Below are 17,969 nucleotides of genomic sequence, written 5' to 3'. Positions count from 1 at the left end.
GTATCCTGCTTTTTTAGCTAGTCCAAACCCTAGAAATGGCAGTAACATGGTAATAGTTTATTTTTGGCGCTAAGAAAAAGTAATTTTGTGCGAAATAAAAGATTTTCTGGGACTAATTCTGAAACCCGGAAGAGAAAACGCTCCGTTTCACTGAAATCCCGCCTCTCCCCCTGTGGACTTTGACTGACAGCGAACTTCAACCAATCAACGCTCCAAAACAAATACGCTGGCTAGCTTTAGCTCTTTGGCTCTAGCTTCTCCAAACAAAGACACGCGAAAACATCTTTTCTTGTTAGAAACTCACCAAGCGCAACCCTTCAGACTCTTGCTCCTGCTTGACTGTTGCTTTCAGACGATGGTTAAAGTTTATCTCCGTAATCAGAGTTAGAAAAAAGCAGCAATGCTGATTGCCGAGGGCCTGGGGAGGGGGGCTCAGGGGAGGGGGGCTCAGGGGAGCCATCTTCACCGTGTGACGTGAACGTGGAAAACAGAGCGTTTTCACGGGTGCAGGAGGGGCTGCCTCTCTGAGCAGCACAAAAACGAGGAAAGCTCAAACACACAGGCACGAAGGAAAAAAATGCTTTGGGGGTGTTTTTGGTGAGTACATAACTATATAACAAGGTTAAAACATACAAAAAGTGAATTTTGCATGATACAGCCCCTTTAAGTATTTTGAAGCAACCCACCTCCTGCCTGTTAATGAATTCTCATTTAAACACTGCAAAGCATAGAAAAAAGGAGTAAATTATATATATATTTTAAAAAAGCATTGTTACTACAACATAATTTCATTGAGTTTCAGTGTGATGGAATATTTAAAAGGAAGTTAAATGTGAACATATCTGGGATTATTTTTACTCAAAATTGTACATAAATGATATAATTCTGGATCACAATGCTGTTTTTCTATTTGCACAGTTATAGTCGAACCATGATTGAAGTTCTTAAAGGCTCAGTGTGTCAGAGCGAGGCAATGCTGTCTTTGTGCACTGGGTGGCAGGAGAGAGTCACTGCTGACTTGGAGTAGAAGCACTCTGCTGGTGGATCCCGTTAGAACCCGTTAGAAGCTGTGGTAGAACCTGTTGTGCTCTGACATGATGCAGGAAGAATAAAGACACTCACTGCACCATCTGGTGGTGTAAAGTGGAACTGCAGCCACTGCTAACTTGTTGCCTATGAGATGTCTCTCTGCAACATTGTGATTTTTTTTTAGTTGGGGGAGGGGTTCTTTTGAATGTTTTTGTCTTATTTTGTAACTTTAAGAGAACAGTACATATAATTAAAGCTGATAATTCCAGAGTTGTTACAAACATTCATGTATTGGGATGTTATATGTTCCATCACTAGCAGTGTCGATTTTGATAAAGTAGCCATGTATGACTGAATTTCTATTGAGCTATTGAACTGGTTTGTCTTTCTCTTTTCCTGAAAGCCCCTCAGAGCCCCTTTAAGAAACACTGTTTGACCCCCTTTCCGATGGCTGACCTACCAAAACACAACAGACACTGGAAGACACACCCACTGCACCCACTGTGTGTGTGTGTGTGTGTGTGTGTGTGTGTGTGTGTGTGTGTGTGTGTGTGTGTGTGTGTGTGTGTGTGTGTGTGTGTGTGTGGACAGTAACAACAATGTAATGAGACCCGGTCCAGATTCTCCTGGTCTTGGTCCTGGTCCAGATTCCAACTCATGACCCAACTTGCTAACTACACCGTTTTCAGGTTTCTGCTGTGTCCGTGGAAACGAACATGGAGAATGGTGTGTTTCCTTGAACTGTTGTTGTTTGAACAGGTACAGCCTGTGTTTGTTATTGACTGGTTTATTCCCGTGGCCCAAAAGAAAAATGACAAACTCTCAGTTTTTTGTTTTAATAATGTCTTTGAAATCGTTGCTTCAAACTCTCAAATATTCGGCAACCAAAAGATGAAGAAATGCGTCTCGCAGGAGTCATAATGACAGGAAATACGTCATTTAACCAGGCGATATACAGAATCAGTTGTTTGAACCCATCCGGGTGTTCTGTTGGTCTTTGTGTTCATGGAGATCCAGTAATAAGACGAGCGTCCAGACTGGCCGTGAAGACCTGTGGACGTCCGGGGGAAGGACTTGTCTCAGAGGACCTGTGGAGCTGGGCTCACCTCCGGGCTGTTGTTAGTCCGGTCCTCTCAGGCCTACCTGCTGTCGCCGGGCGAACGCCGCAGCGGCCGTCCCCATTGGCTGCCGGCCCGCCGCTCCATTGTTGTGGCCGTGCTTCTGTTGTCTCATACCTCAACAGCTGTAATGAGAGAGGGGGGGAGGAGGAAGGGGGGGGGGGGGTTGGAGGAGGAGGGGGGAGGGGGAGGGGGAGGCCGCTCTCCCCCCTCCTGTAGGGAAGCTGTTGAGCTTAATGTTTAATAAGCCACTGGACACAGGGGGAAACCCGATCCTCTCTGGAGAAGCTGGCGAGTGTGTGTGTGTGTGTGTGTGTGCGTGCATTTGTTGTGCGAGCTATCCAAGCGTGCTGCATTATTCTGTGGTCAGTGTGTGAATCAGATACACTGTGTTGATCGGGCCGCCTTGTAATCGACTCTTTATTCAAGCGGAGGCCGGCTCGGGTTCCTCCTCCGCGGCTCGTTCCGTCGCCTTCAGAGCTGCGAACGCCAACGGAGAGCCGCAGGAGTGAAGACAGTCGGCCTCTCGGTTTAGAGCACACACACCAGCAACACGGTGTGTTTTAAAACCTGAGACCACATTTGGTAAATTCACAATTTTTCCTTAAATTTGAGCTGCAAGTCGATATCGGTCAGAAGAAATGTGACGTTTTGTTTCTTTGCCTCTCAGTCGGACACTCTGATTGATGCTCTCTGAAGTTTTTTAAATTCAAAGCCCGTTGGAGTTAGGGTACTTATTTAAAAATATACTTTTTGTTGTTGTTGTTTGTTTGTTAAGGAACCCATAAGAACATTTTAAGCTGAAAAATAGTCCAATGTCTTTAATCACTCACTCATCAAAACATTTCATCATATATAAATCACTCATGCAATGTATTTATTGGATACATTAAATCTCTGTTCACACGGCGACACTTTACTTGACAACGGTTTTCAAGTTTCCACGGAAACGACAGTCACTGAGAATAATGCAGTTTTCACTCCAGGCCACAAGTCGGCGCTGTTTGTTGTTTCTGTAATGAAACCAGCTGCATGCTCAGCGCCTCGTCTTCTAGATGGATCCTCGGAACACATCGAAAGTTTTCTGTTTATCAGAAGTTTTCCATTTTCACTTGAAGACATTAAACGGGGTTAACGGAGCTCAGATGCTGTCTGGACTTGCACTGATGATTAAAGTAGCAGACCTGTGAGATCTCTGTCAGTGGGAAAACCTGACAAATGGGCACCGCATCAAGTATTTCTTGTCCCCACTGTCTGTAAAGTCACAGGTTGTGTGACGTTGTTCCGCTTGTTATTGTGAGTTTCTGAACGTTAGCTGGATAAAAGCTGAACTTCAATAACCGGAGCAGTTTTCACCTTTACGTGCCGCCGTGTTGTTTTCCGCCGATCCTTGAACATGAAGTAAGTTCTCACTGAACTGGAAGAAAAACAGGAATTGAGTGAGCGCTGTGTGCAGAGTGTGAGCAGTTAATATCCCACAGGAGGAAAAGTGAAAACAGGCCTTCTTTCTTTTGATTTCCAGGCTGCAGGTTGACTCAAAGTGTTATTGTTTTCCCCTTCGGTCCACCTCGGACCACCTTCGTCCTCACAGCTCACTTCTGTTTCATCCTCGCTCCAAAATATTGACTTCCTGTTGAGCTCGGTTGGATTTCTGCCATTCTCTGAACAGGAATCATTTCCGCTCATTTTCATTCCTTTTATGTGTTCACACTGAAACTGCTTCCCTTCCATGGAAACCACATTGTTTATTCCACACTGTGGCTTTTATTGGTCCGACACTCTGAACCTCAGATTATTGCAACTGAACTCACCGAATATTTGCAGGATGAGTAAAGTATGTGTGACGAAAACAACCGACAGCGCCAACTTGTAGCACTACAAGTTACAAGTTACTTCATCGTTTTCAAAACGTTGCTGTATGAACACAAAACTTTTCTGATGCCATTTTCTAATGCTAATGTTCCTAAATGACAGCAACAGAGCTAATGCTTTAAAATATGGAACGGAAGGAGATGGGCTAATTTTCCTAAATGTGGAATGAAGGTGGCTGGGCTAATGTCTGGGTCGATGCTCTTGAAAGACGGCGACCGATGAAGGATGTTCTCAGGATAAGGAACGATGTCGGGCTAACGTATTAGCACACACAAAGATAGCAGCTGAGCTCTTGTGGACTGATAGCAGATGGGCAAATGTTCCCGGAAGATAGCGGCTAGGCTAATGTTCTAAAGCGTGCAGGAATAGCGACGAGGCTAATGTTCCTGGATGTGGAATAATTAGCACCTTTGCTAATAATTATGTTATGTGCAAAACAATGAAAATTTTAGCAGCTGCTTTCGCAAACAAAACAAATTTGAAAAACAGAAAGCTAACCAGCAGATATAAGAGAAACACTTCATGAAATTATCAGTGATTTAGTATTCCTTATTTACAAATCCTTCCAAATACAATTATGTGTGTTATTGAAGTTAGCATATTAAAGTACGTTGTTGTGGTCGTCACCTCTGATTCAGGCGAATTAGTCGTATCAAGTTTCTACAACCCACTCCGCTGTGTAGCAGCTAATCAGACAGTTAGGAGACAAACATCTTCAAAAACTTCACCATCCTCACATCTCTTTACTGTATGTTCTGTAGAACCAGAGAAATTCATCAAAAGACAGAGTGAGTCGACAGCGGGACCTCACGTCCAGATATCTCTGCTCGCCGTCCGTCCGCCGCCGTGTCCGAGCAGCTGGACGCGCACGGACGCAGCGTGAAGCTTTCATATCCACCACATGCCGTTTGGAAGCCGCTCAAAGCAGCTTTTACTCACCAGCGCTCCGGCTGAATGGCCGCCCTGCCTCCGGGTCACGTGGCGTCCGCCGGGTGAAGCCGCCGGCCTGCCTCCTGTCCCGGGGTTTTCGGGGTCGGGTTACCGGGCCGCTCGAGCCTCTGATCTATTATTCATTCTCTCATGTCAGATATTACAACAAAACAGGGCGACGCTGGGAGGAGAGGCACGCACTGCTGCGCCTCGGGGTCAGGAAGTGGACCGACGGACTGTAGCGCTCTGTCAGCTACACCGCATCTGTCACCGCGTCCCTGAATACAGTCGTCCCTCTTCTGCAGACGTCCCACCTGTCGTCCTGCTGCTGCCCTGCAACAGTCACAACCAGTGAGAAGTGTTTTAAAAAACAAAGTTCAGTCTGCTTTGTGTCGACAGCCACATCCTGCAAATATAAATCTGTACAGTTCAACAAAAGACACAAAAAGAAGAGATTCTCTTCTCTTCTGCAGGTTCTTCTGTTTGATATTATTCAGACTGAGATGATCACCTGAGATCCTTGTTGACTTTGGTTTGTTTCCTTATTAAATAATTGTAATTTCTGAACAAAGCTCGTGGAAATACGGTGTCAAACTTATATTTACATTTTAAAAATCTGTACATTGGCTTGACTAACTTTCTCAAGGCTTAGCTGCCTGAAAGGTAGCTGCTGGGCTAACATTACCGAAGGCTAGTCGATGGCTAACATTATCGAAGGCTAGCCGCTGGGCTAACACTCCTGAAGGCTAGCTGCTGGGCTAACACTCCTGAAGGCTAGCTGCTGGGCTAACATTATCGAAGGCTAGCCGCTGGGCTAACACTCCTGAAGGCTAGCTGCTGGGCTAACATTATCGAAGGCTAGCCGCTGGGCTAACACTCCTGAAGGCTAGCCGCTGGGCTAACACTCCCGAAGGCTAGCCGCTGGGCTAACATTATCGAAGGCTAGCTGCTGGGCTAACACTCCTGAAGGCTAGCTGCTGGGCTAACACTCCTGAAGGCTAGCTGCTGGGCTAACGTTCTCAGATTGCAGAATGATAGCAGGTAGGCTAATGTCCTCGAATTTAGCCTTGATGGTTTGAATATCACTTAGTGATTGAACTGTTTCAGTAAATGTTCTTGACAATCAATTTAAGATAAAAAAGAAAAACAGTAGTCAATTCTTTTTTTTTTTTTTTTTTTTTTATTTTTTGGCCATGTATGTGTTTGTTAAATGTTTGCTTAAAGATGAGCTTGTATGTAATGCTAATGTTTGTTTTTCAACATTCAGCCTTTATTCTGGGACAGTTTGCTGCTGTGTGTCATTGTTGATGTGATTCTAAAAGCCATTTCCTGACTGTACCGTGATATTTTTAGTGTTGTGGTGTCTGAGCGTTGGGAGAAAGAATTAGGAGCCGTGTCTCTGGTCAGATCCATTAGTGCGCAGGACATGTGGAGGAGGGTCGAAGAAAAGACAGTTCTGCACGGGGTGAAGTTAAAACCTGACCCCGTTCCTGCACACAAAGCCCGGGGGTATGTGAGGGGTATGGGAGCAATAATAGCCCTGCCTAAAAATAAAAGAGGTGAAATGACAGTGGAGGATACCGTTACAAAGAGCTCCGCTGGACAAATAGGAGGGCCCGCGCTTTGAAGAGTTTCTCACAAAAGACGGACCACACACTCCCCCTCCTCCCCCCGCCGCCGCCGCCGCCGCCCGCTCCGCACTGCCTCCGATCAGGTTCCCATTATCGGCGGGGCCACACGGCGGAGAGGGCAGGAGGGGTTTGAAGTGCCTGTCAGGAGCCGCTCGCCTGTGTCCGTCGTCCACGGCCGTGACGCTCGTTCACCTCTTCACTCTGTTCGCCTTTCAGGGGGAAAAACTGTCAGAATCTGCTTCTTAAGTGACATTTTCTGCAGGGAAAAGAATTTTCAGGCCTCATTTATACCACTGCATTTTACCTGCAAATGCTGTGTTTACATGGCAACAGTTTGAAAATGGTGTTTGTTTTCATGGAAGCGGCAGAAACATCGAAGATGGTGCAGTTTTTTGTAAAACCATTACAACCAAGTTGCTGCTGTTCTGTGCTTCTCTGAAAGTCATTCGTCATTGTACAAAAGGGGGTTTTGATTGTTATTGTTAGTCGATAGTTTTACAACCCACTTGTTCGATTTTGTCCCGATTTTTCTCTCATAAGAAGAAAAGAAATCTCCTGGTTTTGACCTCCAGATTTTAATTTCTTGGTATTGAAAAATAGACAGAAATAAGTCTTTTCCTCCTAAACTGTCTCTGCCCACATAGATTCAAAACCATTTTAGCATGTAGAAAGTTCAATAACCAGCAGGAGATAGAGGAATAAAGCTTCTCATCCAGATAATAAATCCTTCCTGAGGTCTTCTGCATTGTGATCATCCAGCAACAGAAGAAATATCAAAGGTTCCTCAGTGAACTTGTCAGTATCGTCAAACACACACAGCAATATTGAAAAACTGACAGGAATGCATAGAGTTGGACTCATCAAGGATAAAGAGCACATGCACTCTCTCCGTGCACGTTTTTGCACAAATCTGCGTCGTAAAATGAGGAGTCAAAAGAACCATTCCGGGTGGAGGAGCGCCATGCGGCCGGTAGACATCCGCACAACGCCTCACCAACGCAGTGAGGTCTGAATGTCTTCCAGGAGCATCCCTGCAGCCGCCATGAAGTGACGGGCAGGCAGATTACAGGGTGCGCTTCGTTAACGTGGCTCGTGTCAGAAAGGAACGACTGTACCACACTGGGAAAACCACACCGACACCGAGCGCCTGGAGAGTTTACACTGTGTAATTTAAACCGAAGCGAAAACACTCGGTGATCCCGCGAATTCACTTTAATTGTTCAGGCAAGGTGGAAGAGAAAGAGAACAAGCGTCTTTTCTCAAAAGGAGAAGTTGCAGAGGAATCAGAGTGAGAGAGGAACAGAGGTGTCAGCTGATGTCGGTGAAAATGCAGCTTTTTCACAACTGGCCCGAGGAGGTCCGTTTCCATAGCCCAGTCCGTCTCCATGGAAACGAGGGAAAACACATTTTGATAAATGCCATGGCTCAGTGTCCTTGGAAACGTGGGAGTAACGCAACTTTTGAAAAGTGACTCCGTCACACAACTTTTTGAAAACATCTCCTAACTTTGAACTTTTTGAAAACTCCTCGGCCCCGTCGCCATGGAAACGAGAGAAAGTGCACCTTTTCTGAAACGTAGCTGCTGAGCATGTGCACCGCGGTCATAGTTCTTCTCGCACCTTAGAAGTCATTTTCAAAAAGTTGTGCTTTCAATGACTCCAAGCATGGTTGATGTGTAAACGGACGCCCAAAACGCTGCGGAACGTTTCTGTTTTCACAGGAAACTGTTGGTTAGATTAGCGGCTTCGCCCTTCTGGACTTCGGGCCTCCTTGATGGGAGTCAGAGCTCCAGGACACCAACGGGCTCGTGCTCCTGCGACCGCCCTCGCTGGCTCTCTTGGCTCCGTCAGGCTGAATTAGGTGCAGATGACGTGCTGCAGAAAGCGCTGGGTGCTGAACCCGGGTGGGAACCGTGGGTCGGAGAGGCCTGCTGTCACTCACAGGAAGGCAGAGCGAACACAGCGAAGCGAGATCTTCCTGTGATTGAACACTTCACTGCTCATTGTGTTTTCTGAACCACACCTACGAGGCGAGAGGGAAAGCTGTGAAAGCGTCGGGCCTGACGGAGAGCCAGACTGACGGCAGACGCCGAGGCCCCGGTACAGGTGTGTGTGTCCATCAGGGGCCCGAGTGTCGGACCGGTCATGTCCAGGCATGTCCCCTCGTCCCACCGGTGGCCTCTGTAATTAGGATCTCCACCGCCGCCCCGACATGAGGGGGATGGAGTTGCGTCCAGATGCTGACGGGGTCCAGTTGCACAATGACCCGTCGTCTGGATCAAGTGGTGGTCTTCCGGTTTCGGGTGTTGTTGTTTTTTTTTTTTGGTGTTCGGTGACGGCATGCGGCAGAAATGGACGGAGAGGGACGGGAAAGATTAGCGCGGCTGAAAATAGCAGCTGCAGATGTTACTAATGATCCCTGTAAGGAGGCCGAGCTGGACGGACGGACCACCTGCTGACCATCGGCTTCACCATCGCTTCACTGGAGGTTCGGTTTACGTGACAACAGCAATGCTTTGATAGAAATCACTGTTTAAAACACAAAACAGCTGTAGTTTGATGTCAGGCCACTAGTTGGTGCTGTGATTGTTGTTGTACCACTGAGCTCACAGAAGAGTGAACGTTAACGTCCTTTAAAGAGTCTTCATCCTTCGATCCACTCAGTTTCTTCACCTCATCCCGTTCTGAGACGCTCCTGACGGTCCTGAGTCGACGGTGGAAACGCAGCTGCGTTTACTGCGTGTGCAACATGGCCAGGTTTCCATGACGACGGTGCCGGAAGCAGCTGCTACTTTTAGGGTTGACAGTCACCGTAATAACAATCCAACTTGGTGTTGTGTCCACGTGAATGTCCGTGTTCTCCATTGTTGAAGTTCAGTGTGTTGTCCTGTGCAGCATGTTGTTTGTGGCTTCATTCCAGAAACGGCACCAACTCACGGCCCAACATGAGAGCTGCGCCCTTCTCAAAACGTTGCCGTGCCAACGTGGAACTTTTCTGGAACGTTGCGTTTGGTGCTTCAGCCGCAGCTCTGCAGGATTTGGCGGTTCGATGGGGTCGTCCGGGGTCACTCGGGGTCGTTCGGGGTTTGGATCGGAACAGCTCGTCCCGGCTGGCGTCCTCCCCTCCTCCTCCCTGCAGCTGCTTATCGGGCCGTCCAGCCGGACCCCTCCTCGGACCCGGACCCGGCCCGGCCCGCTCCCTTTTTCAGCGGGGCATTGTTGTGGCTGGCAGCGGCGCTCGGCCGATGCAGATCTCCAGGAGAAAGTGTCATTTCCTTCAGCCGAACCCGCCCGAGTGCGGCTCGCTGCCACCTTCCCCGAGAACCGAGGAACACGCACTTCCAGAGCGGCCGTCACTCAGTGCAGTGCCGAACAATGCGGCCGCCGCCCCCCCCCGGGGATTCGGGCGGCGATAAGAACACACACACACACACACACACACACACACACACACACACACACACCCAAGAACACACACGGTCACACAGCGTTTGGCTTTTTGACCTTCGGCTCCAGAACTTTCTCCCGTTTCACAAATCTTCACACTTTGGTTTCACTGAGTGAATTCTGAGGATTCCAGACGATCGTTTGGCTTCATTCTGGAAAAAATTCCCACATATTTATAACCAAACACTGGGATTCGCTAAATTTAGCCACACGTCGACGACGCGTCGTCCACCGTTTTCCTCTGATGAGCTTTCATCTGCGTCGCAGTGGAGGTTTCTGCAGAAAGTCTGAGTTAATCTTATGAATCAATGAAACTGTATCCAAGTTTACACACACGTCTCTAGAAATACGGACACACAAACCGCCCAGCATCTCACAGGAATCTGCAACGTTCTTCACCAAGAGTCGAAAAACGTGATTGATCTGAAATGAAGAGAAACAAAACACTACATTCATGACATTCAATAGTTAAACTGAAATAAACTTTACCTTAAGTATTTTTTCTTCTGTAACTAATTTCAGCATTTTTTTTCTGCTGTAGCTTAATTGGCAATTTTAAGCTCATTCAAAATCTGATTTGTAGTGATTTTATCTTTTTTTTTTTTGTTTTTCCTTGTTTATTATTTTGGGGGCTTGGACCACTTTTACTTAGCTTCTTTTCTTTTGTAACCTTAACTGAGCAGTTTTTAGCCGAGCGATTCGATTACTTTTGAAAATCTGTGCCTTCTGCACATAAAACAAAAATGAATGTAAAACGTTTCTGAACACGGAGCCGCTGCAGAGGGGCTGAAGAGCCGTGTGTGTCTGCTTTTAACTGCTCGAATTAGACTTTGATCGAGTTGCAGCGCTGCATGGAGAGTTGTGCCTCTTTTCTTTTCTCCATCATAATTTCAATGAAATATTTCCCATATTTGTGAATGTTCCATCAGAAGCGTTGAGCTGAGCCTGCAGTCGGAACCAGGACCCGCTGGGCTGTGGAGCCGCTGTGGAGCCCCTCCCTCTGAGGAGACGTATTAACGGGCTCCTGTGACTGACGGATGCCGTCGGAGCTCATTTAAGGGAGGGAGGGTATCGGGTCCTCGCACGCACAAAGACATTAAAGGGAGTCCGCCGGGAGGCCGCCGAGTTCTGATGGCAGCCGTCTCTCATGTGACACCGAGCCGCTCATTAGGCCGGATCAACCCCGGCGAGCGCCAAACCCCGAGTACAGCAGACGGGCTGGAAGTCGGCGGATCCTACGCTTCACCTGGAGAGCAGATCAACGTCCCGTATCACGTCTTAATAGCCTTTAAACTGAAACATTTACAGTTTTTATCTGTTGTCTTGCAGAGTAAACAACACCAGAGAGTTAGTCAGCTTTTTCTTTCCATTGAAGGTTTGATTTGTGAGCATTAGATTAGAGCAGTTTTGACCATTTTCTTGGTGGTTTTGCTGGATTTGAACACTCTTGCAGGCCGGTTTTGGTCCACGGGCCTCATGTTTGACCCCCCTGGTTTAGTGGGTTCCTTGTATGTTCGACTGCAACTTGTCATTGAGTGATGCATTAAATGGGCTTTTTAACGAATACAATCAGAAGCGTGTCGCCAAAGCTTTTTCGATTCATACAGTAAATTAAATTACGTGAACGACAGAGGATGTGAATCGAACAGATGTACCCAGTTTCCTCCTGATTCCAGTCTGATTTTGAGCTTGTCTCGTTCTGTTTCTGCGCTCGTATGAGTGTTTGATGGTTGAACTCCCCTCCAGCCGGCCGCCTTGCTAACTGGGTTAACTGCCGCTGTAAATGAAGCTGAAGCTCTGGGGTCATTATCTTATCAAACACCTGCTTTCAGCTCATCTAACAGCTTCAGCCGAGGCGGCGGACTTCTGTTAGGAGCAGCTCCGTTCCTCTTTTACTCAGTCTTAGCATTAGCGTTAGCATTGTCTTGAACTGCGCTCTTCAGTAAAGTGACAGAACAGATCAGGGTCCTGCAACCTTTTTGAACGAAGGAGCCATTTTTGCGACTTTCCACTAAGTCAAGTTCATTTGAAGTCCTAAACTTTTAAAATGAGGCAAATGCAGCTCGTGAAGTTTCTTATATAGATTTGATTCACATTTAAAAACTAGATCTAATGATCCATTCATGAAGTTTGAACTACAGTTCAGAATAGTAAACTTTTTAACCTTTTTTTTCTTTACCTGATTTTAAGTTTTGCTCTTCTTTTTAAGCTTTTTTTTAACAATTTTGAAATTTTAGCTGTTTTATTTCCTTTTTATCAGTTTTGCATGGTTTTCTCTCAATGTTTTTTTTTTTTTTTTTTTAGAAATCTAGACATTTCCAGTTTTTTAAGCCGCTCTTTCTCCATTTTTCCCCGTTTCCTGTGGTTTTAGCTACTTTTCCAAATTTCACTTGTACCTTTTTTTTGAATACCTTTTGAACCAAGAGTCACAAATAATTTTAAATAGTACTGTGGTGTGTAACTATAATGAATAACTTGAATGTTTATTCACGTTTCATGTGGTGAAAGCTTCATGGAGACACTGCAGAGGGACTGAAGAGCCACATGTGGCTCCAGAGCCGCAGGTTGAACACCCCGGAATAGATTATAGAGCATCTTCCCCCCTGTTAACGTCCACATTTGTCCCGCTGCAGATGAACATCAGTGAAGTCTCACTTTATCTGAGGCTTCTTGAGTTACTGTCAACACAAACACTTCTCGAATGAACATCCTCGCTGTCGTCTCCAGCGCCGTGAAAACGTGCCGTTGAGTCGTTTGAGTGAATTAATTCGAACTGAACCCCTGCGTCGTGTTGATTTGTGGTGCAGAGCAGTTATGGCTTTATGGTTTAATTGCGCCGCCGCCGCCGCCGCTGTCGACAGCGACACGCCCGGCCCTTCCCTCCTCGTATTTTCACAGGAGGTGGGCACCTGCCCGGGCTTCCTCGCTGATTGTTTCCAGGACCGGGGGCCTCTGTGCTCCTGACATTTTTTGCACTGAGGTAACGTTTCCTTGCATTATGGTCGCAGAATAGCTCCCCTTGTCTATTGTGCTGCGCGTTAAAACTCCGTATGGATTTGCGAACAGTGTGATGGGGGGAAAGTGGAGGGAGGGAAGCGGAGAGATTCCGGGGAATTCCAGCGGCATTCCTATCAGATTGCCTTCCTCGCTCTGTTCTTCCTTTTTTCCAGCGCTGCTGGTCAACTGAGCGGCGTCAAGGCCGAGTCGGCGGCGTTTCCAGGCACCTGCTCGCTTCACCGCTCACACTGTGATAAAACAGCCTGCTGGTTGGATAAAGCTGGAAACCGGGGAGGTTAGGTCAGGAGATTAGTTTTTTAATTGCAGTTAATCACAGGGTTTCCATAGTTAATCACAATTAATCACGCATTGAATTGCATGTTTAAAATTCTGTTGTTTTGCATTTCAAGGCCGTTTTCAGCCCATAATGTAAAGCATTCATCAGTCCAAACAATCAGTGGATTTAAATTCTTTAATTGTCTTGCCAGAGCGTCTTGACTGAGAATCGAACACAGAGAGAGAATTTAATTTTTTACCGTTTTCTTTCAAAATAAAGTGCCATATAGACCAACATATTACAATGGATACATTAAAAATACAGTTTTCAAATTGAAATAAAGCCCTAATCCTAATTTATAGTAATCGCAGTTAGAAAAAAAAAAAAAAAATCAGTCAACATTACATTAATCACGATTAATGTGATTAACTCTGACAACCCGATTGGAAACCCTTTCTGTTTCTGACTTCGGCCATTTGAATGTCAGCTTTCAAGCGAAAACACATCGTTTTTACGTTTTCGCTTCAGATAAGTTTTGCGTTCATACAGCAATGTTTTGGAAATGCTGCCTGTTTCCATGGAAACAGCTGAAACGTCGTTTTCATGCTGGGCCAGTAGTGAGCGCTGTTGGATGCTTTTGTCATGAAATCACACATTTCTGTTTTTGGAGCGTTTCGGGAATAGATTGCTTTTACTACAACGGAATTAAAAGACTGTTTGTTCTGCAAAGTACAGAAGAAAAAACAAAAGAGGAATCGATAAATATATAGACTCTATAAAACTATGCACAAAGAAACCTAGAAAAATAAACCAAGCGAAGTGGAGCGAGGTGTTATTACACTTGGGTAAAAGTTGCATTTTGTCCCGTTTCCACGGAGATAGAACGTTTTCAAAAAGTTTTGTTTTCAGTGAAACACCGTCGTCGTGTAAACATTCCCCCAAAACGCTTCGACCGTTTTCCTTCCTCACGTGAAAACTCCCGGTCTGCAAACGGCGCTCGGACGTCGGTGACTCCAGTTTGACTTCTCCAGTCCCAAAAACAGTCGGGGTGCAAAAACAACACTTTCCCGCTGGAAGCGTTTCCAGAGGCGCACGCCTCAGCAGCAGCGCACGCCGCATTGAGTTTCAGCCTGATTGCATCTAGAAACCTCCAGCGGAGAGACGACACAAAGTGCCTCTGCTCCGCCGGACGTCCAACGCAGAGCAGGGATGAAAGGGAGGCGATCAGAGGCGGTGGGGGGGCTTCGGGGGGGTGTTGACAGTAAACAGGAACAGAGTGTGTGTGGTAAGAGCAGGTCATTCTGAGTGGCGTCCGTCGGCTTCGTGTTTTTAACCTCCTGATGCTCCGCCGCGCCCCGAAGCCTCGGGAAAACGGCAGAACCGTCCCACAAGCCTGCAGGAAGGACCTGACTGTTTACATGGAAACAGCAGAAAAATGTAGTTTTCATGTTGGGCCACTAGTTGGTGCTGTTGGCTGTTTTTGTGGTGAAGCCACACACACATGCTGCAGAGGTCAATACGCTGTGAGAGAACATGGAGATCAGTACGGACAGAACACACAGCGGGCCTGTTGTTACGGTGACTGTCAGCTCTGAAACCACCGGGACCAGAAGACCTGGACTGAGACCAGGACCAGGAGGATCTGGACCAGGAGGATCTGGACTGAGATCAGGACCAGGAGGATCTGGACCAGGAGGATCTGGACTGAGACCAGGACCAGGAGGATCTGGACCAGGAGGATCTGGACTGGGAGTCTTGACAGCCGTTCTTCTTATTGTCATCTACTGAGCATGTGCAGAACTTTATGCTCTGGCCGTGGTCAACAGTAAAGTCGTGTTTTCCCTCGTTTCCATGGAGACGAACTCGGACCGTCGATTAAAAAAATCTGCTGTTTCAGGCTCTGTTTCTCAAATGAATAATTTCTCTGAAATTGTTCAATTGATTTGATTTAGAAAGTTTCTTGGTCGTGTTTGTCTCGCCGCGTCTCGCCGTGCGCCCGGTGCTCCGGAGAGCCTCGGGAACATTTTCCCACTGCCGCTGTGGAGCCGCGGTTCTGTTGTCGCCGAGCCGCAGCCTCGCTGCTCATTGTATTTGTGTCCTGTGTATCACTTCCTGTTTCAGATTGTGGATTGTTAGAGAAAACAATGGCGAGTTTCGCCCTGAAAGGACACCTCAATCACTGAGCGGCGGGCTGCGAGGCCGACGGCGCGCTGCTCTCAGACAATACGCATTTTTCCTCCCGCGCTGTCACTTGAATGCGGCCCGGGCCGATGAATGAATCATAATTTCGATATGTACGTGCCCTGCTTCTTTCCGTCTGGAATCGTCAAAATACAATGCGGCGAAGCGCAGCTGGCTTTCACAGGAGGGGGCGCGGCGCGGCGCGGCGGGGCGCCAGCCGGCCAGCCCCGCCCACGGCTGCTGATAAAAGAGAGCAGGGAAAGCCAGATCCGCCGCGAGATAGCCCGGCAAGAATGTATATTTTGAGTGAAAAGACGGGATTTATGTCTTGTGCAGGTTACAAAAGAGGCAGCTCTCTAAAAGGGGCCTGCTTCCGGCGGGCTGAGCCAGCGGCGGGGGGGGGGGGGCATCGCTGCTGAGCTCCAGCCAAGGCAAACATGCCCACCTCCACAAATATGCAGTCAAGCACACACTTGTCGCTGGCGGTCTGCGGCGGCGGCGGCGATGGTGGTGAGAGTGAAGCCTCTCCCGCATCGCCGCCCGCCGGGATGTTTGCGAAGTGAGGAGAAAACTCTAACGTGTTCAGAGTTCTCCTCTCCGGCTCGGGAAGTCCGGCGCGGCGCCGAAGATTTGCTCGATGGCGTCAGAATAAATGCAAAACCACAGTAAACGTGACAGCGAGCACAAACCGGTGGTGAAAGTCCACAAACCGCAGCAGTAAAGCTCCGACCAAAAAACTACAAAACACTTTCAGAAAGTCACAGTTTGACCATAAAAGCTGCAAATCAGAAAACACTGAAGGTCCCCAGAATGTCTGCGCAAGTTAAACTTTGTTTTAGAAAAACCAAAATATTTTATCCACAGAGACGCTTCATCTTCATCTTTACATCGATTTCATGGCAAACCCTTCAACTTTGACCTTTTCGAATGTTCAATGATTCCTGACCTTTGCTCATCTTCAGTAAAGTTACTCGTGTTTTTCGCTTCGTGCTGTTAAACTCTGTCAGGTCAGCAGCGCTCGCGTCCGTTTTGACCTGACAGAGTTCAGACCTGCCGGGTTCTTAGAGCTGAAGCCTGATCCGGGGGAGACCGGGCCGCGCCGCCGTCATCTCTCCATCAAAGAATGTGACGTGTTCTTTCACACTCACGGCGCGTAGCGGCGGGGAAAGTGGCGCTTTGTTCCGGCGCTATCGGCACACGGGCGTCAGATGAGGCGAGCAGATAAAACACACACGGCTCAGATTGTGGACGGATTAACGTGTTGTTTTCTCTGAGACGCTTCAGGAAAATGAAACTGAAATACTCCGACACTTCAGGGACACAAATTTATTTAACACAAGAAAAACACCGCCTCAAATAAAAAGTTTTGTTACTATTTCCTTAAACTCCTGTTTTCTGAAGTTAATTAATTAATCCTGAGTTAACTCAGGGGAACATCAATATGTAAAATATGTCTCTGTAGAAAACATGAGCTTTCACCTGTAGAGCTATCTGTGATTAGCATTAGCATGTTTAAAGAAGAGCGAGATTCTGTTTATAGAGCATCTTCCTCTAACATCCAGATTATAGAGCATCGTCTCTTGTCATTTAATGATCACAATAATCATGGATTTCCTGACATTTGTTGAACGTTGAGCGTTGAAGTGAAGAAGCCCTTCATCCAGACCAGACGTCAGTTTGCTCCGCCCCCTCTTCACCCTGTGACCCCAGCAGAGGTTTCTGTCCCTCCAGTCTTTGTTGGAGTGTTGTTGTTTTGTTTTTTTTCCTTCCCAGTGAGTTTTGAATCCTCTCGTGCACGAGGGCCTCTGATTGGCCGTTCCCCCCTGGTGGATGTGAGCTTCATCCCCTCATTGATCCGGCCGCTCAGGTGAGCGGATGCGGGGCGGAGTCAGAGTTCAGAGAGCCTCTGGAGCTTTGCACAGGTATTAATTTGTGGTGATTACCTGCAGCTTCACAGGAGCTGCAGCGCCTCTCAGCAGGCAGCCGGCAGGCTCCGAGCAGGCTCTAATTGACAGTGTCTGTGGGGTGGGGGCGGGTGGAGGAGGGGGCGAGCTGCTGTTTTGTTCCTGTCTTTTATGCCCCCCCCCCCCCCCCCCCCCACCGTACAGGTCTTAATGAGGTGTTTACATGGAGCTGGGTGTGGGAACCGGGGCCCATATGCTGCCGGGTAAGATGACAGGGACCTGCTTTGTGTGTTTGGTCTTGTGAAGAGGTTTAAGTGTTGAAATCAGACGCCTGAGGCCTCGGCGGACCTGCAGCGGCTCCCGGCGCCCGGCGAGGAATCACTCCAGATCCCAGACCATCAGATCACACAGGAAACATGGTCATAAAACTGAACATTTACTGCAGAAAACGATTCCAGTCTCAACATAAAACCAATTTAAATGACGCAAAATCCAGTGAAATGTCCGTAAATCTTCTGCTCCTGTAGCTGTTTCCTTCTGGATGTTCACAGACCCCCCCTGACAGCATGGCTCTGAGGCTAATG

This window comes from Salarias fasciatus, chromosome 19 (assembly GCF_902148845.1).
Source record: "Salarias fasciatus chromosome 19, fSalaFa1.1, whole genome shotgun sequence".
NCBI classification, from domain to species: Eukaryota; Metazoa; Chordata; class Actinopteri; order Blenniiformes; family Blenniidae; genus Salarias; species Salarias fasciatus.
This window is presented reverse-complemented; position numbering follows the sequence as displayed.